This window comes from Rattus norvegicus, chromosome 3 (genome assembly GCF_021556685.1).
Source record: "Rattus norvegicus strain SHRSP/BbbUtx chromosome 3, alternate assembly SHRSP_T2T, whole genome shotgun sequence".
Taxonomy (NCBI): Eukaryota; Metazoa; Chordata; class Mammalia; order Rodentia; family Muridae; genus Rattus; species Rattus norvegicus.
This window is the reverse complement of record NC_141536.1, coordinates 15,399,486-15,422,474: the sequence shown is the minus strand read 5'-3', so window position 1 is coordinate 15,422,474 and position 22,989 is coordinate 15,399,486. Positions and strand designations below refer to the sequence as shown.

General features: G+C 51.8%; 2 protein-coding genes across 37 annotated transcripts in view; one reads left to right on the top strand and one right to left on the bottom strand.

Moving 5' to 3' along the window:
* The window catches only part of Angptl2 (angiopoietin-like 2), a 29,841-nt gene extending 20,775 nt beyond the window's left edge, over positions 1-9,066 (bottom strand). The window contains exon 1 of the mRNA NM_133569.2: positions 8,730-9,066. The gene's annotated coding sequence lies outside the window, so the exon portion shown is untranslated. The remainder of the gene's footprint in view (positions 1-8,729) is intronic.
* Positions 1-22,989, top strand: part of Ralgps1 (Ral GEF with PH domain and SH3 binding motif 1) — a 236,831-nt gene that overhangs the window by 143,883 nt on the left and 69,959 nt on the right.

Here is a 22,989-nt window from a genome sequence, read left to right as displayed (position 1 = left end):
CTGTTGGGCCAGGCAGGGAGAGTATTAATGGAGAGCTGCTCTGCAGAGAGGTGGGGCTTCAGTGGAAATAGGGTGGTTTGACAATGTTTGCCTGGCAAAACTTTGGTTCCTTAGGAGCTGATGGTCACGCCCTCATTGTAGAAGAATGGGGAGAAGCTGGGCTCCAGGCTAGGGTTGGCCCTCCTGCCACACCTTCTGTGGGCAGCTCACCTGCCTACTTGGTGACAAACACCTCTGTGCTGTGGCCAAGAAACTGTCAGAATGCCATGGAGGCAACTTGGCACCAGAGAAAAAACTTGATTTCTAAACATACCTGGGCATCTACACCTGGAGGATGTGCTGTACTGTTTATGGTAGGGTTCTGTCCCTTTCAACTCTGAGTCCTCACTGCTTGCCTTTGAACTTGAAATCCTGAAGACTGAGCACCTCCTTTGTGGAATGGGGTGGTTCAGCCCCATCGCACACTGGGTAGAGATGCATGAGGGTAGGATGTTGTGATGGCCACATGAAGGCAGGCACAGCAGAATCCCACTGAGGAGCACAGATGATGGCTCCACAGAGGGTAGGAAGCCGTTGCCCTCTTGAAGGAAAGGCCACTAATAGCCCACTTCATAGAGAACCCAGGTGGCTAGGGACATGGTTACTGAACCCCTTTTCCTGGACAAACATAGCTTGCCATCATTAGACTAAAAAGCAAACCAAACTTGACATGTGCTGCTCACACCTGTTCTGCTCACTCCGAAGCCAGAGTGCAGTATTTGTATTGTACCTGACGTAAAGGTGAGGAAGTGGAAGCTCAGAGAGACTTGATAGTCACCGAGTGTTCTGGCAGAGTCTAGGCTTCCGGGTCCATCTGCATGGGTTTGAGCTTGGTGGGGTAATTTGGAGTCTGGTGCCTTACGGAAAGGAAGGCAAGGAACTGAGTCCCCGGGGTGAGGGGGAGCTGACATCCCCACTCTAGGTAAGTTGGTAGTGTTAGTGACCAATGGAGGGAGAACTTGGCATCCAGGTAGACAGGGTGTCCTGCCTAGGACCGTGCAGCAGGTAAAGTCCAGGCTGGACCACCAAGGGGCTTAACCAGGGCTGTGCTCTGGTGTGTCCCTCAGCCTCCATAGCAAGCATTTGTTTCCCTCTGCTAGTCTGGCAGTTCTGAATGGGCAGCAATGAGTCTGTTTACTTTTGCTTTCTTGATATTTATTCAGCTAATTGCATCCCAAGAGAAGTAACCCCCCAGCATTCCAGCTGTCTTAGGCTGGAGACTAGCTCAACTGTAGGCAAAGTGCCCCTCCTTGCTTTCTCCCCATGACCAACAAAGAAAAGCAAACCCAACTGTTTTGCTTGGCCTAGAAATTAAAATAAAAACACCGATCGGAATCGCTTTTCCACATTGTGTGGTGAGGAGTTTCCATTGTGAGGGGCGGGCTTCCCTCTCCCTAGCAGCAGGGCTGCAGTGACCACGTGGCAGGACAGCCTTTGCACGTGGTGAGGACTCCCTGGGCTTGGGTCTCACCCAGCTCCTGTGGGCTGTCTGCGTGTCCCCATTCGGCCTGTGTGATAGGGCCACACACTGCGCGTCTGCATCCCTCTGGCCATCACAGCACTATAGCCTGGACATTGGGCAACTTCGTGGGATGAAGCATTATTTTGGTAAAACAGAGCTGTATCCTGCCCAGTGGCAGAAGCTACTGGCCTGGGATATGCTTCTGAGTTCTTATCACAAAGATTAGAAATGAGAAAAGTTCAAATAATAAAAATAACTCCAGCCAATTAGTTGTGGGAACCAAGCACCTTGTCTCAATCATGTCCCTGAATCTTCCCAGTGCCCATTGGGAAGGGCCCACTACTTCAGGAGAACCGTGTAGCCAGGTGCTGGGGGCCCACACGTGCATCCTAAGGGACTTTGCTGGCGAGCTCTCACACTCACGGTCTTTGTGGGCCTGTGTATTTCTAGTATTTTTTCCTTTTTCCTTAAATAGGTCGCATGTGTCTCAGGTTGGCTCTCAACTCCCTGTGAAGCTAAGGATCAGCCCTGCCTCCAGCTCTCCAGTGCTGGGACTGGAGGCCTGTGTTGCTCCCCCTGCTATGCAGTGCTAGGGATTAATGAGAACTAGCCAGGCATTCTGCCTGCTGAGCCATATGTATCCCCAGCCTAGTACAGCTACCTAATTACCACAAAGGTACATTCAAGGCTGGGGGCGGGGGTGCTGGTGCTGAGACTGCAGACCATGACTTGTTGGCCTAGGCCTGGAACTGTGAAGTGGCAGAAGCAGGCAGCAGGTGCACCAGGGACACCAAGCAGGCCTGCTGTGGAAGTGCCAGTTTGACAGGGAACCCCAAGGAAAGCCTTCGGATCTTCTAGGCAGGTGGAGGCTAGGGGTGCTGTTGGGGTCTGCAGCACTGGCTCCAGGGGGGGGAGTGCTATCCTGGTCAGTCCACCCCGGCTAGCACTTCACTGCCAGCTGTGAGCACAAACCTGAGGAGGCGTCCCTGCCGTGCCGGAGACCTAAGACGTGACCTTTGCCTAGGCCACAGGCCCAAGTGTGTTTGGCTGGCCCTCCCCTCCAGCTTCTGTGCTTGAGTGAGTCTGAAGAATCAGAGCATGAATGGAGATGGCAAGTCCAAGGTCAGGACAGCAGAGAGCCCAGCAAAGCTTAAGCAGCAGCAAATGGTTATTACTATAAAGGTTGTGGGAAGACCCAGCATGCCTGCAGAGTGGTTCCCACGCCCGCCACTGACCCAGGCTGGGAAGGATACCTGCAGACTTAAGTTTCTAAACAGAGTCATCAGGTGGGGAATGTGGCAGTAGTGGTGTGAACACTAGCTGTCTTCTTTGTTACACATGTGCGTACCCCCACCCTGTGTCTTGTTGGCTTTCACAGTTCTGTGCATAGGCAGCTCTGGGTATGGTGGTCCTCTGATTATTATTACTAGCACCCAGGAAACACAGTATTGATCCCTGACCTGGGATGCAGATCACACTCGCATTGAGCAGCAAGGGAAGCCCAGGCTCCTAGGTGTTAGGTCGCCTGGAGTAAACACCAAACCATATTTGATGATCAGTCCTAGCCCGATGTCCTCACTCCAAGTTCACCTCTCCACCAGTATGAATAAAAGACTCCTGTTTGTTTGTTTGTCTAATGGCCAGGATGCAGTTGCTTCTTACTGTTGAGCAGACTTGACTTTCAAGTCAGCACAAGGGTGAGTTTTGTTGGATGTTAGAAAGAGCTTCTTCATCCTGTGAGTGGAACGACCCCAGAATGGGCATCATACACAAACAGTGGTAGACTCACCTTGGGCAACCTGGAGAAGGAACTGTGTATCATTTGTCCTCCATGATTCACCCTGAGCCTCGAGGCCAGGGTGGGAATAACCAGTCTCCAACCGCCACCCTCCTTAACCCAGGATCCTGTGAATCATCCCTCACCAGAAGACCATGAGGGCCCCCAGGGAGGCTGCAGCGAGAGCTCCACACTTCCTCAGCTTAGCAGTTGTCAGACTTTTATATAAGTCCCTCTCCATTCAGCCTCCCATCACCCACAGACTTAGCCTCTGCCAGTCTGGCTCCATCGTGGGGTCAGCCCTGTTGTGGGAGACTTGGGCAGAGGCACAGACCAGAGAAGCAGAAAGGCTAGGAGTAAATCCTCCAGCTGTGCTTGGGGGAGTGATGGAGATGGGGTGGGGCAAGCCTGAAGTCCCAGGCTCTCGTGCACATGCCACGGGTGAGCTGTTGGCTTCCAGGGAAGGCTGAATGTGTGGAGGCGGACTGTGGTCACACCGTGAGATCATAGGGGATGTGGTTAGGCCTGGGGAGCTGGGTGCCTATGCCAGGGGGATGAGGATACTGATGTTACTTTTTCTTGCTGTATTATTTGGGAACCATTTTGAGATTCCCCCAAAGTCCACACACTGAACCCTCCGTGCCAGGAGTCAGGAGAGCAGAGCAGAGGCAGGGAGTGTCTGGAGAAACCATTTGAGAGTCCAGCTTCTGAGTTGGCTACTGCACTTCTTGTTGTGCCTAGTGTGCTCTGGAGCCCTGGGTTGGGGGCCAGGGTGGGAGGTGTCTGAGGCTGGCTACACATCACTGCCCCAGGCAGCTTCCTGGAAACCCTGGGCATTGCCTGGAGCTTCTCTTCTGAGCCCAGCTGAGTAGCTGACTAAAGGTCACCTCAGCCAACAGAGATGCCTCCTTCACACAGCACAGGCACTCTAAGTAGGGACTGCAATCATTCCCATTTCAGAGATAAACACATGGAGGCAAGGGATGAGGACAAGGGCCAGGACCAGAGCTGCCAGATGGTAGGGGTGGGCTCCAAGGCAGCTTTCTTACCCACACGCTCCTAAGTGGCTCCCTGCATCTGGGTGGGTGTGAGACAGACTCATGTAATCTGAATGGACCGGGGTCTGGCCAAGGCTGGTATGCCCATGAGACTCCTTCTGAGATGTCAGGCCCTGTGTGCCAGTGCCCAGTTTAGGGGTATTAGGCAATTAAACCCGGGTCATCTGGTGTGCTAAGCTACCTATAATTCACTACCCTATAATTCAATCCATATGCACTTCCAGGTCTAAATAAAACTCACATGGTGTCAAGTCAGCATCCATACGTGTATCTTACCTTACATGCTTTCTGCCTGGAGAACCTTTCCCTACAATCCTACCTGGTATGTGTCTGTCTTCCTTTCTAAGGCGATCTCATAAGGCCACCTCTCTGTGAAGACGTCTCCTCTCTACTCCAGCTTGCAAGAACAGTTAGTTATCTCCACCCAGCACCCAGAGCTCAGACTGTACTGGCTGGCTGCCCCAGAGTGTGAGCTTCTTAGAGTCGCCTCAGAATGCCCAGCTGCTTGTGTAGCAGCTCGGCAACTAGATGCCAAGGACTGCGTTTGTTCCACACATGCTCCTGGCTAGTCAGTCGTAAGAGACAGAGCAGGAACAAAGAGATGAGGGAGGGCCTGTGCTCCAGGGGCCCAGAGCAGCAGGCATTCCTAACTTGGGTGGCAGCATTCAGGAGAGCTAAGGAGCCCTATGACCCAAATGGGATGGGGGCTAGAGGTGGTGGATCTAGGGGTAGGGGAAGTGCCTGAGGTTTGTCTCAGTGCTCATAGACTCATCCACCCTGCAGATCTCCTCTGCTGCCCAGGGTGGGCTCTGGAGAATCATTCAGCAGGACAAAGGCAATACAACCTTCCATGGCAGAGGTTGGAGTAGGACCCACCCCTGGCAGCGCTTGGACCTTCTGGAAACTAGGAATCTTTGGGAGATCAAGATAAGGTTCCTTCTGGGCATTTTTGTGGTGGGCTCCATCTGCCTGTTTGAGGACTGAGTGACAGAGGCCAAGTCTCTAGGGCTGCTGGCCTCAAGACAGGCCGGTTTCGCAGGGAGTGGACCTGCACAATGGCTCAATTGTCAGGGCCTGGCTCCACACGCACCCAGCACAGCATCTTAGCATTCCCCCGTGTACTCACGTGTCTCACGGGGATGTGTACATGGAACCGGATGCTGTAACACCCCCACCCTACCCCAGCCCTGTTAGAGCAGGACATGGCTTGGCCACAGAAGCTCCCCCAAATAAGGGTTCTGATGTGCACTGTCTATCACTACAAACTCCAAGCTGCCTGAAGTTAAGCAGCCTCTTTGCTGTTTCCCATAAGTTTACAAGAAAGATTCACTTCTCTCTACATCAGTTCGTCACAGAGATTTCTACTACATGGTTGTACCAGACTGTGAGTTGGGCTACAGGGACAGGTTAGAGCTGAGATTCTTCCTTTTTGGGCCACTGGTGGAAGATGCACTGTGTTCTTGAGCCTCAGTTTCCACTTCTGTACCCTTGGGGACCCTCTCAGCTCCCAGGGTCACCTCTGAAGACTCATGCCATCTGCTGGGTGTGTGTGGGATTGTTTACAGTCTGCCTGCCTCATCCTAGTGCGCTTAGGGTCTACATAACAGTTCTACCATGTGCACTCTGAGCTGAGAACATTCTGGATAAAGTAGGCCATGATTCAGTGAGAAGCTGAATATGGCTGCCCTTCTGGGAGACCTTCTGTCTGTTTTGTTCATTTCCAGATGCCTGGTGCTCCTCAGGAGCTGCCAGGTGTGGCCCAGGGTAGATGCTGAGCCCACACAGCAGCCCCAAAGGGTTCCCCAGAGGAGTGATGAGAGAATGCCTGTCTTGTCAGGTGGATGAACCCAAGGCACTGCCCTCCACACACAGGGTGCAGAGGGTGGTGTCAGGGTGTGGGGACAGTGTGGAGCGTGCAGCTGTGCTTCCCATGCTGCAAATGTGGGCCTCACAGAGAAGGCAGCATGGGAACCAGGGAAGCACACCATTCTCTAAGGGATTAAGGTCAGCAAAAAGCAGACTTGACTGCCAGGGTCACAGGGTGGCATCAGGACAGAAGGGGTCAGGATGCCGTGTGGAGCAGTGGGGTAGGATGGAGAGAGGGTGGGCTCTGGAACGGCAGTGCGAGCTTCTGAGCCCATGGATCACGTAGCTGTTAGCTTGGGCAGGTTAGCTTTCGTGAGCCTTTCTCTATCCTTTCACCTGCGAAGGGGGTGCTAAAATAGGATCCCACTTTCTAGGGGAGGGATCAAGATGGAGTAAGATAGAGTGCCTGCTCACTAAGCCCGGGGGCAACTTGTGAGCCCACGGCCATGCTGGGCAAGAAGGAGTCTCTGGAATCATACACGCTGCCCACTTAGCTCCTTCCACGGTGTTCTCCTTGCCCTGATCTGTGTGTCCATTCACAAAGTCAGTCAGCACCTTTGCAGAGGCCAGAAAGCCACCAAGTCCACATTACAGCAGGAAACCTTCACCATCACCCATGCCAGGGCCTGGGCTGGAAGCATGAACTTCACAGCTGCTTTCCAGATGCCTCCAAGAACCCAGGAGCCTGCAGCGCTGGGCTCAGCTACACTGGTGCTGTGAGGCACTAGTACACCATGGCCAGGCTTGCCAGAGCCTGATCTCTGCTACCCAAGGGTGATACTGGATAGCATCCTGCTGTGAGAGTGGTGTTGGAAGTTTTGGTCTGGGTGTATATTTTCTTCTTACAGTGTACTTCTAGGGTGCAGAAATGCTACAGGTGTCCCCAAAGCCCAGTCCTAGATGCAAAATATCTTTAATACGTTTTAATACCCTTTTATTATTTTATATTTAAAATATAAATGTATAAATAATATATAATAAATAAGATATAAAATAAAGGGATTTTAATACCTTTGAAAAGTTTCTTATGTTATGGTGACCTTCCCCAACCATGAAAGCTATTTCTTAATTGTAATTTTGCTACTGTTATGAATTGTAATGCAAATATCTGATATGTAAGCTGTCTGGTATGGTTGCAGCCCACAGGTTGAGAACCACTGCTTTAGAGAATGCATCCAGGCCAGGGAAAGAATTGGGGTACTTGTTCTTCCCTCTGGCCAGTACTGCGGTTGGGTTCTCAATAACTGGTAACTAGATGTTAGAGACTCTGTATGCAGGCACTGGGCTGAGAACTAAGGTCTCGTGCACCGCCCCTGGAGAGCAGTGATGTGTGACTTCGAGTGGCCCTGAAGTCACATGCCAGGCTGCTGCGTCTGGGAGGCAGGGGTAGTTAGGTGCGTGTTGCGGGGCAGCTGCCGGTGCCTGCTCAGCTGTCGCTGAGCTGGGCCCTCAACCTTCCTTATCACAGACCAGGAAACTGAGGTTTAGAAAAGCTGTGATCTACCACTTAACCGAGTTCAGAGAGGAGCCAGCTCCTAGTCTCTGCCATACTAGACCTGTGCTCTGAAGAGCCCACGTGAGGAGCATTGAGCTAGCTCTGGAACTTGTGCTCTCAGTCTTCCTCCCTGCCCCTACAAAACTCGACCTTTTTCTGAGTAACAACACTGGCCTCTGGGAACTCTCCTAATCCCACAGCAGAGGCAATAGCTGACCCGTGACATAGATGTCACAGGGAGAGGGAGGGGTCAGCAGAGAATTTCTGTTTGGAAATGTTATCTCATGCCGAGGGTTAGTGCTTTCAAGGGACTCTATGTGGTGCCTGCTGTGTCCCCTCACTAGGCTGCTGGGAAAGTATGTCCTCCCTTCCTCAGCCATGTCCTGCCGGGCAGAGACCTGGGGTCCTTCTCTGTCCTTGGGTGCAAAGGGAAAGTCAGGGCAGCACTTTGCCCCAGTCCTATTGACAGAAACTTGTGGGTGACATGTTGTGTCCCGTACAGGACGCCTCTGCTCCTGGCACGCTGGCAGCCTGCGCTGCCTGGCCCAGGGCACTTTCTGAACAGAGGCTTCCACTGCCTCAGCTCTGTTACGTCTGATTCTGCCGTAGCATATTCTCTAGCCTGGGTGTGCAGGAGTCCTGAGCTTCAACACAACTTGCCCAGTCCAACACTGCCCTGCAGCTCTCAGCCTGCTGCCCTTTCAAATACATACCTACACACGTGCACATACCCAGCTACCACCCTGTGTCCAACAGCCACACCAGCTCACCCAGAGGCTCTTTGTCTGAAAGAGGTGAGCGGGGCTCACCGATGAAGTCCTCAACATCCCAGCCCAATGTGCTTGTGCCTCTGTACCACCCTGCCCAAGTATTCACAGTCCTCTGCCTGGTCAGATGCTTGATTTAGCTCCAAGCAAAAGCAAGGTATGACCCCCTGTGGGGTCCAGCTGCACCCCAAAGCTGGAGGAGTCAGGGTTGCCCATCTCAAACCCGTCTTCCCCTGACTGCTGCAGTTGAGAGCTGGCCCCTTACCTCTTCTCTCCTGCTTGGCCCTGGAGCAGGGTCTCACATGCTTCACGGTGCCATCAGCGGGACAGCCTGGCCGTGGCCTCCAGGAGAGGTCCCGAGTCTTAGGCTGGACTGGCCGCCAAGCAGCCCTGCCTTACTGGCCTCAGCTGGCAGCAGTCTATGCTCTTAGAAGCTCTTAGGGATGAGGCTGGCTCTGGTGTCACTGGGGCTGCTCCCAACCTGCTCTCCCTCACAGCGTGGTCCGTAGCTGCCTTAGTGCGTGCTCCTTGCAGGTCCTGGGTCCAACAGCACCACTCAGGGCTTGGGGTCCATCCCCAGGCCGACAGCAGCAGCCTCAGTTGAACTCCCAGGTTCTTTGTGGAGCCTTTACATGCCGCCAGAGGAAACTGTGAGCACAGCCTGACCCTGGTTGGCTGCAGGCGCTTCTCTCCGCCCACCAGTGCAAGAGGATCCCCCAGGCCCCAGAAAAGCTCTGGGCCTCCCCTCAGCTCCAGACAGGGGCGGGCCGCCTGGTGATGTCACACTAGCTCCAGCCCCAGCTGGCCCAGCCCCTCCTGCCCGCTTTTGCAGCCTGGGCGGGCCCGTCCTTTGGCATAGGAAGACTGGCCAGCTCTGCTCCTGGCTCACCAGCCTGCACTCCACTCCCTGAAGCCTGATGTTATTGGGGTGCCCTTTGCAGGCAAAGTGCTTCCACTGGACGGGGTAATGGGTTTTGAGCAGCTGCAGCTGTGCAAGCGGAAGCCCTCCTCACTCGTTTTCTGTGGATTGCCCTACTAAGCTCTCAGCACCCTTCTTCACACTCTCCAAACCACTTCATCCCTGCAGAAGGCTAGCATGTTGCAGTGGATGAGGACAGTGAAAATGCCGTGGCTGGGTCGGGGACCAAGCTAAAGGAAGCTGTTACCCACTCCCTGAGTCACCTATCATGAGCGTCCTTCCCTACATCGAGCCACATTCCAACAGCACTGCCACTGCTGAGTTCACTGAGGTCATCTGGAAAGGTCTGATTACAGGGTCAAGGGCTCTTGTGTGCTGGGTAGGCAGGTAAGCTGGGCTTGAATCCCAAGCCCCTGCCAGCCTCAGTTCTCAGCTGTGACTTGGGGGGCTATTCAGGTAACACATGGTTGAGTCCCCAGGAGCTGCCATCTATGAATGGCCAAGTGAGTGGAACTCGAAGACGGTTGGCTCCGAGTAGAGAAGGAAAGGTGACAGTGATGCCCAGGCCAGCATCCTTCAGATGCATCAGATCTATTGAGCCAGTCAGCGGAAGGCCACTGGCCTCCTGCAGGGGTGCGGAGATGGGGAGACCCCAAGCCCCATGCACAGGCTCACCCTGTGCTTGACACTAGTGATGACTCTTCTTTGAAAAGTGTTAGTGGTGATGGTAAAATTTAGGTACAAACTAGGAAGAAACTTTAGTGGCCCTCTCTTACAGCAAGGTACCATGGGATATATTCCTGGTCTCTAAAATTTAGATAGATCCACTGTGGCTCCCTCTCCCTGGACTGCCATCCTTTTGTTCAGGAAACAGATTCTTTTTTCTGCTTTTCCTCAGCCTACCTAGCCCCTCCCTTTTTCTGTCAATTTCTTCCCTTCCTAGAAGAAACTACAGACCTTACAGGACACCATTAGCCAGAGAGCTGGGCTGGGCTGGGCAGGACATCCTTTTCTACCAAGGGGTGAAGATGTCACCTGCTCTGCTTTCTGCCCAGGACCTGGACAGGTTCTGTGACTGCACACCACACCTTTGGCAGCCGAGTCACGCAGCACACTGAGGGACTGCCCCTCTCTCCCTCACTTCTAGGATGTGTTAGCCAAAGCCCCTGTCCCCTGACAGCAAGCACTTGGGCTGGGAGAAAACTGCTGCATACTGGGGATGCATCTTACAGGAGGTGCAGCAGCCAGGGCAGCTGCCAGATGAAGCCTCTAAGCCCAGTTCCATTGGATGGCTCAGACCCAGGAGGCAATTCAGGTAGAGGGGGACCGACAGGGATAGGAGGAATGGGTAAAGATGCTATGGTTGCTTCTTCAATGATAGTCCCCACATCCCCCAGATTACCAGGAGATTCTGACACTCCTCCCAGTGAGAGGTAGTATCCATTCTCCACCCTTACAAGTCTCTGTATGGTACCAGTTTGTACTGGTAATGCCAATAGCCAAAGAACAGGTAGTTAATTAAAGGCCTGGTGACATCTGCTTTGTCCACTGGGATACTACTTTCTCATGGAGCCTTGAGCAAGCCAGAGCCCGAGGAAATCAGGGTTCGCAGTACATGATAGTACAGCCTCCACTGGCATGTGTGGAGCGTTGCCTCCAGGTAATCCCAGCCCCTAGCTACCGAATTACCTCACCTGTACTTTACTCTCACCCATACAGTCTCCTTGTCAGGGTCCTGGTTGTGAAGGAGAGAAGGAAACCATTCCACTGCTGCACATCTGAGTTCCTGGCTCATAGTTAATGGAATCATTATAGACTACTGAGTTTTGATGCCTTTGTTAGACCACAGAAGTAACTGGAGAGACAGGGGCAAGAACAGCTATGTGGTGCTCTTGTATTTTGTTTTGTTTGAGTTTGGATACTATTACATAGGCTGGCCTCAAACTCAAAATCCTCCTCCCTAAGCCTCCTTAATGCTGGAATTACAGACACACACCACCATGCCCAACCAGAAGGTGTTCTTTCAGTGGAGCTGAGAGAAGAGCATTTTGGCTGAGAAAGAGATGAGGCTCTGTTAGAGAGGTGAGATTAAATCCCAAGGATCTAGCTGGCATTGTCTCTGTAAAAGGCCGATGTTGAGGGGTCTGCTGCTGGAGCCACAGGCTGGGCATCTGAAGCTGTGCTTAGAGCCATTTGGTGAGAAAGACAGGTCGTAGGCCGTAGGACTTACTTGATGGCAAAAGGAGTCCCCAGGACTAGCACCTCCTCTGGTAGCAGTTGTAGCTTATGTAGCGGGCTGTCATAGTATTGCTGTTTGCATGAGTCAAGGCTCCACACTGTCAATAGCACCAGAGTGGCCCTGCCCCACCCATCTTTGCACAGCTCTGGCCCTTTCGGTGGCCCACGACAATCAGGTGTCCTTCTGGGGAGCTCGGCTTCAGAGTCAGTTTCTACTTCTCCTACTGAAAATGCCTCTGGATCCCATTTTCCCTCGTCTGTAGAGTGGGGGTAGATAGTCCCTCAGATCTACCTCAGAGCTATTATAAAAACTAAATAGGGGCTGAAGAGAGGGCTTGGCTGTTGAGAGTGCTAGCCTCTCTTCTAGAGGATGAGTGTGGTTCTTGTACCCGAGCAGTGGCTCCCAACCATCTGTGGCTTTACCACATTCTGGGGTCTCCCTGGGTACCAGGCACACAGTGGAGCACAGACACACATAGTGGCAAAACACTCATACATATTTAAAAAACATCTTTAAAATATTAAATGAGCTGTAACACATTAGTTTAAGGCTCTCTGGCTCTGTACAACTTGTGAATGCTGACTGTAATAATTGCTGGTGCCTCCTTAACTAGGCGGTCAGTACCTGTATACACAGATGTTTCCTCATCCACTTTGGGTTTTGATACAGGGTCTCTTGTATCCTAAAATGACTGAATCTACCATGTAGCAGAGGATGACCTTGAACTTTGCATTTTCCCATGTCCACCTCCTGAGTGTTGGAATTTACAGGTGTGCATGGCTGCATCTGGTTCATGCGGCCCTAGGGATCAAACCCACTGCTTCTTCTCGATAGGCAAGCACTCTGCTGAGCCATCCCTCCAGCCTTGTTTGTTGGCTCAGATAGGGTCTCCCTGTGTAGCCCAGGCTGGCTTAGGTCATAAGACCCCTTTGCCTCAGCCTGGGTGTTGAGATTGCAGGTAGGGACTATCACATTTGGCTACAGCCTTATCTTTTCCTCTGTTCTCTGAAGTTTTTCTCTTTGTGGCTTCTCGCAGTTTGACTGGGATGTGATTAGAAGGGATGTTCTTTGTATTGATTCCTTGCTGTGTTCACTGAGGCTCTTGGGCCAGTGACTGCTCTTCCCTCTCACTGCATTTAGGAGAGGAGCTTTGTTTCTTACATGTTTTCATGCAGCATTTTCTCCCCTCCTCTTACAACCCCATCTGCACACTGCCATCACTGAGGATCTATCTGTACATTTCCTCCCCCAGTTCAGTTTGGATCTTTTCTCTGGTTCCTGCTTTGCTCACCTTTCCTTTCTTCTGTGTATCAATCTATTAAGAGCAAATGAAAGATTTTGTTAAGTATTGTACTTTTCACTCATAATTTTCACTTGAAATTTTTTAAAAGGCAGATTCTGGTTATTTAGCCCAAGCCAACTAGAAACTCTTGAGTAACCCAATCATGTGCCATAAAGTGGCCTGGGTGTGGGGATGATGCCCCTCCCCCTTGTCCCTCACTACCTGTGGCAGTGGGGAGAGCTGGCCCCTGGGTCCTGAGAGTGGGAGTGGCTGCTTGTTGGCTATAGCACTTGGGAGAGCAGGCTCTGCACCTTGCCTGAGCAGCATAGTAGAGCTGGCCCTGGTGGTAGTGATGGTGGGACAGTGAGCTGGCCAAAGCATGTGAGCAAGGGAGATGGCCCTGCCCCTCACAGGCTGCAGCACTCGGGAGAGTGGACCCCACACCTTGACTGGGTAGCACTGAAACTGGCTCTGGAGGCCTGGATGTGGATGAGCTGGCCCCAAGGTCGTGAGGGCAGGAGAGCTGACCCTGCCTGTGGCAGCATTGGTGGGCTCGCCAGAGCAGCGCTGGAGAACTAGCCTTGGCGGTGCAGATAAGGGAGAGACGGGGGGCTGAGCAGCTCAGCTACCCCCAGGCCCAGGTCCAGGGCTCTGAGTTGGCCCGCCCTAAAATCTCTATCATCTGCAAACGTTGGGGTGCATGAAAGGGCCAGTCCTGCTGATCCAAAGCTGCAGGATCTCCATGACACAGGGCAGCAACAGGATAACTGGGAGGAGTCCTGATGAGGATCCAATCTTGATGGCGTCACAGAAGCCAGAGATCTGGGACCACACCAGTGACTCACTGCAGTGCACAGAGGGCTACACTGTGGGACACATTGTGACACGCCACCGCTTCCATGTAACACACTACTGCGTCCATGATAAGATGTCTATGCTTTGCTGTTGTTGTGTGTGCGCGCGTGCATGTGTCATTTTGGCAGGAGGATGCAAGGTGAAGGGTGGATATGAGAGGATGGAAAGATGAGTGGGACTGGGTGCATGATGTGAAACTCACAAGAAACAGTAAAAAGTTTTTTTTAAAAACTAAAGGATAATTTATTGGAATTTGAGAGGAAAACAAAACGACAGAAGAGGCAAGCTAGAGATCGCGGCAGCAGCTGGAAGGAGATAGAGAAGTAAATGTGAGAGATGGTGTGCTTCCTCAGTTAGAGATGGAGAAAGCAGAAGTCATCAAGCAGCTGGGCGTGGGGGCGCACCCTGAGGGTCACACAAACAGGAGTTGGCTGGTCTCCAGAAGACGGAAATCCAGGTAGCCTCAGCATTGATGGTCTGTCCGTGCAGGGTGCCCTGGCCTGTCACACTTGGAGGGAAAGCACTGAGCTGTGTGAGAGGGCACAGTGCCCTGGCCTGCCACACCTGCTTTTCACCTCCTGGCTTCCAGGTATCCCCTGGAGGGAATGAAACCATTTTCTCCCCATCACAAAGATCTCTAGCCTTGTCTGACAAGGCAAGCAAAGCTTCTGTTCTCTATATTGGGGTGTGGTCAGCCATGCTCCCCGCTTTCCCCATTTGTAAGGGGCTCTCTGCCCAGCAGTGCCAACCTTGCCAACTGTGGTATTTGTCTGAGACGACACCACTCCTGTATTAAGGGGTCCACAGAGCTGAGCAGGTGTACCTGCTCCTGCAGCCTCTGTGACTATTAGCTCCCTTCTGAGAGGGTCTGGGCTCTGGCCCTCAGCTCCTGAAACTCTATTTTCAGGTCCAGTATCTGGGTTTATTGAGTTGGGGCAGGAGAGTGTCTTTTTCTTTTTTTCCCATGTGTCTCATTTTCCTGCTTCTTTGTGTGTCTGTGGCTGTCACTATGAGTGGCATGTGTGAAGACTGTGTCTTCTTGTCAGAATGTGTGTTTGTCATAGCTGACAGTGAGAACACCTGACTGTCTTAGGGCCTATTTTGGTTTTGTCCCTATCTCTATCTTGTGGGTTTAATGTAGGATGTCGCCTTTGTGGTGTCAAAAAACCTTCTTAACAGCACAGCTTTTGATAGGACTTGAACTCTAAACCCTGCCTTCCACCAAATTGCTGAAATCGCTGTCTTCCAGCTGCGGCTTTAGTGTATGTCCCTAGAGTCTCCCCACATGGGACATGGGCGATTGAGGGCAAGCTAAGGTTTGGAGGGAATTTGTGGAGCAATCTTGGGGCTTCCCTGTATGCGCCACTCTCGCCAGGACCTTGGCTGTTCCTGAGGCCTCTGAGAGTTGTTTCAAATGCACTCTGCAGCGCTGCAGCTGTTAGGAGCCTCCTGGCCCTGCTGGTGCCCATGGTAAATGCAGTCGAATGGCGGATCTCAGCTGGCCTGCCTGTCTGCTCTGGGTCAGACTAAACTCTTGGGAGTAGTCTTCCTCACAGTGCCTCCTGAGCATTAAGAAATAGAAGCTGGGCAGTCTTCTAGTGCCTCGATAGAGCAGGGAGCTATGCATGTCAGAGACCGTCCACCTCCTTCTTTTGTTATAGTGTAGACCTTGACTGTTCCCCAGCTTGTGGTGCTACTGGAACCTACAGGAGGTGCAGCCTAGTGGGAGGAAGTTAGGTCATTTTTCCATCCGAGCAGGTACTGCCCTCTTGTCTTTCTGCATTTCCAAGCCACCGTAATGTGACCAGGGCTCTTCCGTGATGGCCTCCCACCATCCCATTCACCCTTGGCGCTGACCTAAAGCAACAAGGATGAGTCTGTAAGCTCGAGTAAACCTTTCCTTCTGGTAATTTGTCTCCGCTGCCATGTCATAGCAACAGTAATCTCTGAAACCCGAGAGAGCGACATGTATCAGGTCCATTTTACTAATAAACAGGCTGGGGCTTGGCTAAGTGGGGCCCTTGGAGCTGAAGCAGTGGAGCTGAGCCTGCGCCTGCATGGCCAGGAGGGGCACGTCACACTGACAGCAAGTTACCTTTCTTCACTCCACGGCTCTTGTTCATTTTGAGCTCTTTGGAATCAGGATGCGTCTCTTAGCTGAAGGTGTGCAGCTGTTCCCTTAACAGAACCTTTTTGTGCGTTTTATTTGGTGGTGGTGGTGGTGGTGGTGGTGGTGGTGGTGGTGGTGGTGGTGGTGGTGGTGGTGGTGGTGGTGGTGGTTGTTGTTGTTTTCAAGACAGGGTTTCTCCGTGTAGCCCTGGCTGTCCTGGAACACACTCTGTAGATCAGGCTGACCTCAAACTCAAGAGATCCACCTGCCTCTGCCTCCCAAGTTCTGGGGTTAAAGATGTGTGATACCATGCCCGGCATTTACCTTTGTTTCCCCAAAGTATTTGCCTGGCTACCCTCCCTCCCTCCCTCCCTCCCTTTCCCCCCTCCCTCCCTCCCTTCCCCCCTCCCTCCCTCCCTTCCTTCCCTCCTTTTTAATGATCTTTCATTTAAACCATTTGTTTCTTACTAGAGCATGGCACCTTTTTAACATCGAAGACTCAGCAGGTGGAAGAAAGTGTGGCAGTTTTAGGAGCTAAGGCTTCAGTGAGATTGGGGGTGAAAAGGCATAGTCCCTCCTCTCCTGGTCAGCTGGGCTTAGGCAGACTCAGAGAAGTGTCCAAGCTTCAGGAAGCTGGTGGAATGCTGCAGCCTCCGTCCACCCAGCTCTAATAAAACAGCCGACACAGGCCAGCTGCTCCCTCCCCTCCTGGAAGCCTGTGTCAGTCCTGTGACTTGCTGCCCTGAGTCCAACAGGGAGCTGCATGATCTCTGGCTCCAGTGAACACAGTCTGAAGACGTGGTCTGCAGGGAGGCTCCATGGCATAGCTTTGTCCAGTGTCACTAAGGGCATCCAGGCACCACAGAGAACTCTTAGGATGCAGTGTCTGTTAAACACCGGCCTGACCTGTGTATCCAACCACTCAAATGGACTGCACACTTTGTGTAAAGCAGCTCACATGTGACCCAGTTTATTTCCTGACTTCTCCATCCACTTGTCTGGGGACAGTCAAAGCAGCAAATTTTCTGGAGGAGGACACCCCACATATCAAGTATGTTTGTTATTTAATCAACAAATGTTGATTAAGTGTCATCTGAGTGCCAGAGATTGTTGACCCATCAGTTTGCCTCAAGGCAGTTTGCTGAGACTCTATTGCCTGGCTTTCATTTTATCTTAGAACAATATTGTTCAGAAATGCTTACTTCTGGAATCCAACCTCTGTCCTACTGTGTGAGCTGCAAAAACTCCTCATAATCACAACCTCACAGAAAATCTCCAAATCTGATTAAAGGCATTCCCATTCAGTGTAAACCTGAAAACAGTATAGTCATGTCCGGTGTCTAGTCTGGACAGACAGGACCTCCAGGGGACAGTGTGAGGGTGGGGTTGGGGAGTCACTACAAGCCTCCTACTAATAGTACTGCTAAAATCCTTGTTACGGAGAAAGTCAGCCTCCTGCTAACCTCGTTAACCTTCCTGGGACATCAGAGGCAGATGGGCAGACAAATGAGGGTTTCTAGAAAAGCCTGGTAATGTAGGCTTCCCAGGAGTGGGTGCTCACACAGTAGCCAGTGCTGCTCATGAATGATCATCTCAGAGCCTGCACCTCAGCTTCTAGATACCTGCTTTTGCCAGAGAAGCCCTGGCTCCTGGGTTCCAAGGAGCAAGCTGTTGTGGATAGTTAACTAATTGGATAGAAAATGACAGGTTATCTCTTTAAATATCCAGTTTCATCCCTTCTTGTTAGGCCTTCTGTACAGAGCCCCAAGGACACACAGATGAACGTGCTCTCTGGCCAACCCTACTGATCTAACTGGGTGACTCAGTCATGTTCAGCAGACTGGCTTTAGTGTGACTCTCTTCGGGGAGGCCGCTGCTTCCAGGAGCCCCATAAACCCAGGCAGCTGTGTTTATTGTTGCTATGCTCACTCTCCCTAGCTAACAGTGGCTTCTCTTCCCAGCCCCCCAGCCAGCTTCTCATTTGCTGCTTCTTACCAGCCAAGGTACCAGCCACCTGGTAGTGCTTCTTCTAAAGTGGCACTAGCTTAGTCTGAAGGGCTGTCCTGTGGGAGGTCCCAGAGCTCCAGTTCTGGGAGCTCAGGGATACAGTGCCTAGAGCATCGCTGTTCTTAAGGAAAGGCTGCATTCGTGGGCTTGGCCTGCTGGGAGGCCTGCCACATGGATGTGCTCACTGCATCCTTAGAATGGGCTCTTTCAGGAAAGGCTCTCCCCGTTGTCTCCCATTGTGCCTGCTGGGGTGACTTAGCTCAGTGAGGTTTGGGAGGTGAAGTCATACATCAGTAGTAACTAAGTCAAAGGTTAAATCTAGGCCCCTGGAGATGCAAAGTTCACATTCTGGACAGATGTTTCCATCAAGGTAATGTGGGGCAACTTAAGGCTGCTGCTGACTCCCTGATATATCTTTCTCTAGAATAGCCATTTGTTTTTATTGTTGCTGTTGTTTGCGACAGGGCCCTGTGTAGCTCAGATTGCTTTGGAACTTGCTGTATAGCTGAGGCTGGTCTAGAACTTAAGCTTTCTGCTTCAGCCTTCTGAGTGCTGGGATTATGGGAGTGTGCCACCATATCCTAGTAGAGTACTACTTTTAATGCCCAGGGTTAGTGCCAAGGTTGAAATGTGTGACTGACACACACAGTGGCTCAAATGGTGTTGGATTCTTTGTGATTATGACTTTAGTGAGCTTAAGATTAGTGTTCCTTAAATGGTTCAGACTTCACCGAGAGCCATGAACATACAGTTTGATGGGCTTACCCCCAGACACTATGACTCAGTAGATCTGGGATGTGGCCCACAATTCACAGTTAGTGCCAGCAAGTTCACACACAGGAGCACCCGTGAGCTAGGGCTGGCCAGGCAGCACCCTTGCCCTACTGCTGAAGGTTGTTTCCTGTGCACAGAGACTGGTCCAGCACCAAACAGGAAGGGTGCAGCTTGGTTTCTCCTGGTAGTTCCTAGAAGCTGGTTCTCAGGCTTCCCTCTCCTGATGTCAATGCCTCTAAGACGAGGAAACCTAGCATGTAAGACACATGGTAATACCTGGCCGATGAACCAGGATTCACGTGACTGATTTTTCTCATCTGTTCCTGATTTCCAGTGATCTTCCTGGTACATACTAGGAAGGAAAAGGAGCTGGAAAAATGACTGTGCACAGGAAGCCCTTTTGCCAGTTAACCAAACAGTGCCTCCTGAAGCACAGCTCAGATAAGTGCAAGTGAACTTCAGGGGTGGAAGGTTGGCTGTGACGGTGGGCATGTGTACTTCCTTTCCCAACACCCGCACGGGAGGTCAGATGGGCCACCTCGTTGCCTCTCGAGGGCCCAGAGCATAACATACGTTGATGGGCAAAGAAATAAAGGGCCTGGTGGCACAGTGTCGGGCACTAGAGTCATAGGGAGGCAGGTTTAAACCCTGGGCCTCTCTTGCCAACTGAATGGCCCAGAGCAATAGCTTAGTGCATGGGTCTCTTTTTTTCTTTCCAAATCGGGGGTAGACATGGCACCTGTGTTGTGCAGGGCTGGCATGTGAGTGACAGGACTGAAGATGGATGGCTAAAGCACCTATGCAGTGAGCTTTCCCACTTTCTTGTCCTCAGTGGTATTATCCTCCGGGCAGGCTAGTGTGCCTACCCTTCAGCCCGTCACCTCTTCATTTTTCCATGTCCTCTGTAAGGTGGAGCGAGGGGCACCAGCTGACAAAGTGCCCAGCCACTGGGGACTCGTGCCTGCCAGATGTTTCAGTGACATTGACTCTGTCCCCTCCATAGATCTACAGAGAAGGCAGGAAGGAGTCCATGGGGAGACAGCTGTAGGACCCTAGGCAGAGCACAGAAGAGGATCCATTGTACCCTAGGAGAGCCTCCTTTTCTCACCTTACCCTCAGCCCCATCCCTGCAGAGAGAAGAGCATAGCTGGGTGTGGCCCTGGGGACAGTGATCTGAGGCTCGTCCTCCCTCCACAAAGCCCTGGCAAGAACAGGGAGTCCACACTCACAGGAGCTCAGATGCCTGCTGAGGTGTTACCCCCCCCCCACCCTTTGTGCTACCTGCCAGCACAATAGACCACTTAGGGGCAGGCTCCACAGCATCCTGTCCTTTCTCCTCTGCCAGGCTGGCCCTGAGCTGCCTGCTCTGGCACAGAGTTTCAGACAAGATTCCAACACCTTAAACCCACCCTTTGAGACCCTCCCCACCCCCTTTTACACAGAGCCCAGGCCTTCCCTCGTTTCTATGTGTGCAGAAGCATTTGGTAAACAGAATGCTTGAGCTATGACTTGCTGGAAGGGGTGAATCCCAGCTGACGCCCAGAGGCTCCAGCCTATTTTGGGCCTGGTTTCTCTCTGGCTGAGGTCTGTGGTCAGAGCACTCACCGTCCCCACCACCCCCACACTCCAGCACCCACTACAGGCTTTAAGGACCGACAAAGCTGGTTTCAGGTTCCTTTCCTAGCTCAGTGTTGGCCCAGCCAGGCCTCCTTGCCTCCACCCCTACCCTGCCCATGTCTTAGGCCTAGGATCCACTTAGTGCTCTTGTCCTGTGCCCTGTGAATACTGTGATTCAGCGCACACAGGAACTTCACTCAAGAAAGAAAGCATTCACACTGCCATGTAGCTTATTCAATTCTGCCAGGCGTCTGAAGTAACGTTTCCTGCTAGCCGGCTGCCCTCAGGGATGGTGGCTATACCCCCACCCCACCCCGCCCTGCCCCACCCCACCTCACCCCCACCTCCATACATGGGGCTCTCCTTTTATTTTTTTAAGGTCCACGCTCTCCTTTGGTTGCTGGATTAAATGCAGCTTAACTCTGTGTTCAGAACACCTCATTAGTAATTAGTATCAGCTAAATATAATCCTGGATTTAAGAATATCTGTTCAGCGAAATGTATGTTGCTGTATTGGAGTGGGAAGAGCCTGGAAGGCACTGCATCCTTCCCAAGACTCTGTCTGTCTGTCTGTCTGTCTGTCTGTCTGTCTGTCTGTCTGTCTGTTCGTTTTTCATGGCTCAAGTAAAACGCCTGGCAAGTGCAGACTGAGGGAGGAGGGGTTATTTGGCTCACAGTTTGAGAGATTACAGTCTTTGACAGCTGCTCTTAGTTGTCAACCTGATTGCAACTTGAAACACGGAATTAACTAAAATCCAAAGGCAGAAAGCACACCTGTGAGGGATTTTTCCTTAATTTGAAGTAGGAAGACATTGTGTTCTGGACAGGAAGACATGCCGTTAATCTGGAGTTTTTTGAGCTAGGTAAAGACATGCCAGAAAGACATAGCTCTAATCTACGCCACACCCTCTGCTGGAACCCTGTACATAAGGATGTGGAATTAGGAAGCTTTTGCTCTCTGCTTGCTTGTCTTCACCCTGAGAGCAAGTCCATTCCTTCACTGGTATAGAATCTACTTCTTCCAGATTTCAGTGCAACTGAAGACTAACGGAGACACACAACCGTGTGGACTCAGCAAGCCCAGCCCTCTGTGACCTCTGCACCAGCCCTGCCTCCTGCATCAGTTATCACCCTGTTTGAGTTCCTGTCATGACTTTTTTGACGATAAGCAGTGATCTGGATGCTAAGCCAAATAAATCCTTTCCTCCCCAAGTTGCTTTGGTAATGGTGGTGCTTCATCACAACAGACACCAGAGCTAAGACAGTAAGTACCTCATGGCAGGAAGGCATGTGGCAGTAGACTGTTAGGTGGCTGATCACATTGTATCCCCAGTCAGGAAGCAGAGAGAGGTGGACTCTGGTGCTCAACTCTCCCACTTTTCTCCTTTCTGCTGAGACCAGGACAGCAGCCAGCACGGTGATGCTATCCACATGCACAATGCTCTTCCCTCCTCGGTTTCCTCTCTGCAAACTCCCTCAGACACACCAAAGCTGTGTCTCCTAGAGTCCATCCAGTCAGGTTGATAATCAGGGTGAACCATCCATCGCCTTTCCTCCGCTTGGGGCTACCTGTGAGTTGCATGACAGCCATGCAGCCATGAAGTTGATGATAACTTGCACCGGGTGGAAGGGGAAGCTCCGTCCTTCCTGGTGTGAGTGTGGCGATTCTCACCCCTCCTATAGAAAATGAGCTTAGGAACATCGGAAGTCTGCTGGGGGCATAGGCAGGCATCATCTGGCTCCCAGCACTGACTCAGATCCTCATTGCTTTAGCCTTATACACACCCTCCCTCCGCAAACTTGTGCTGCTTGTACTGTTTTTAAAGTCTTTGTTGATGAAGAAGCTAACCAGAGCTTCTGAACAGCTGAGTCTAATACAAACCCATAGTATTGTGTCCTGCATAGATCCAGCTGACCAAAAAGAATTACTATGACTCAGTTCAGGTCCATCAGCATCAGAAGCTTGAAGCATCTGCTCAAATGGCATCCATACTCATGAAGCAGAGGACTAAGTGTACATGCTAAGTACACACTCTTTCCTTTCTACACCCCAAGATCCCAACTAAAGAATTGTGCCACCCACAGTAGGGGAGTCTTTTCAATCGCATTTAATGTAACCAAAACACCCCTCCCCTCACAACATGCCCAGAGTCCTGTCTCTTGGGTGGTCTAGATTCTGTCAAGGTGACTTCTAAAATGGATCATTACAGAGAGCTGCCAGGAAGCAGGGCGTAGTGTGTCCATTTCCTTCCTCCAGCCCTCCTTCATCAGGGGAAGGAAGAAGAGTCAGGCAGCTGGGAAGAGGTGGGTTCCGTACCCACTATCTAATTCTCTGTGATCTTGCCAGGAGACCAAGATCCACCCCAGAAGTTGTTGTAGCTCTGTGTGAGGGAGCACAGAGATTGGCAGGGGGCAGGAGCTGTGAGAGCCCACCCAGTCCAGAGAAGGAGTCAGAACTTGCACCATGAGTGGAAAGGCAAGGACACTTGGCTAGCCTTTGGTGATGGAGGGACCAGGACAAACTCCAAAGCAGCCTTGGGAAACCTGGATTGATGCCTGTGTGATCCCTGATGGGGTGAGGCCGCCTGCAGCAAGAGTGTCAGTGTGAAGGGACTAGGAAGTCCCAACAACCAGGGCAGGAGACTTGGCGAAGGACAGAAGCTTATTCCCTTAGCTCCTCCCTAACCCTGCCCCTCCCCTGGTTCCTAGGCTATAACTAGAT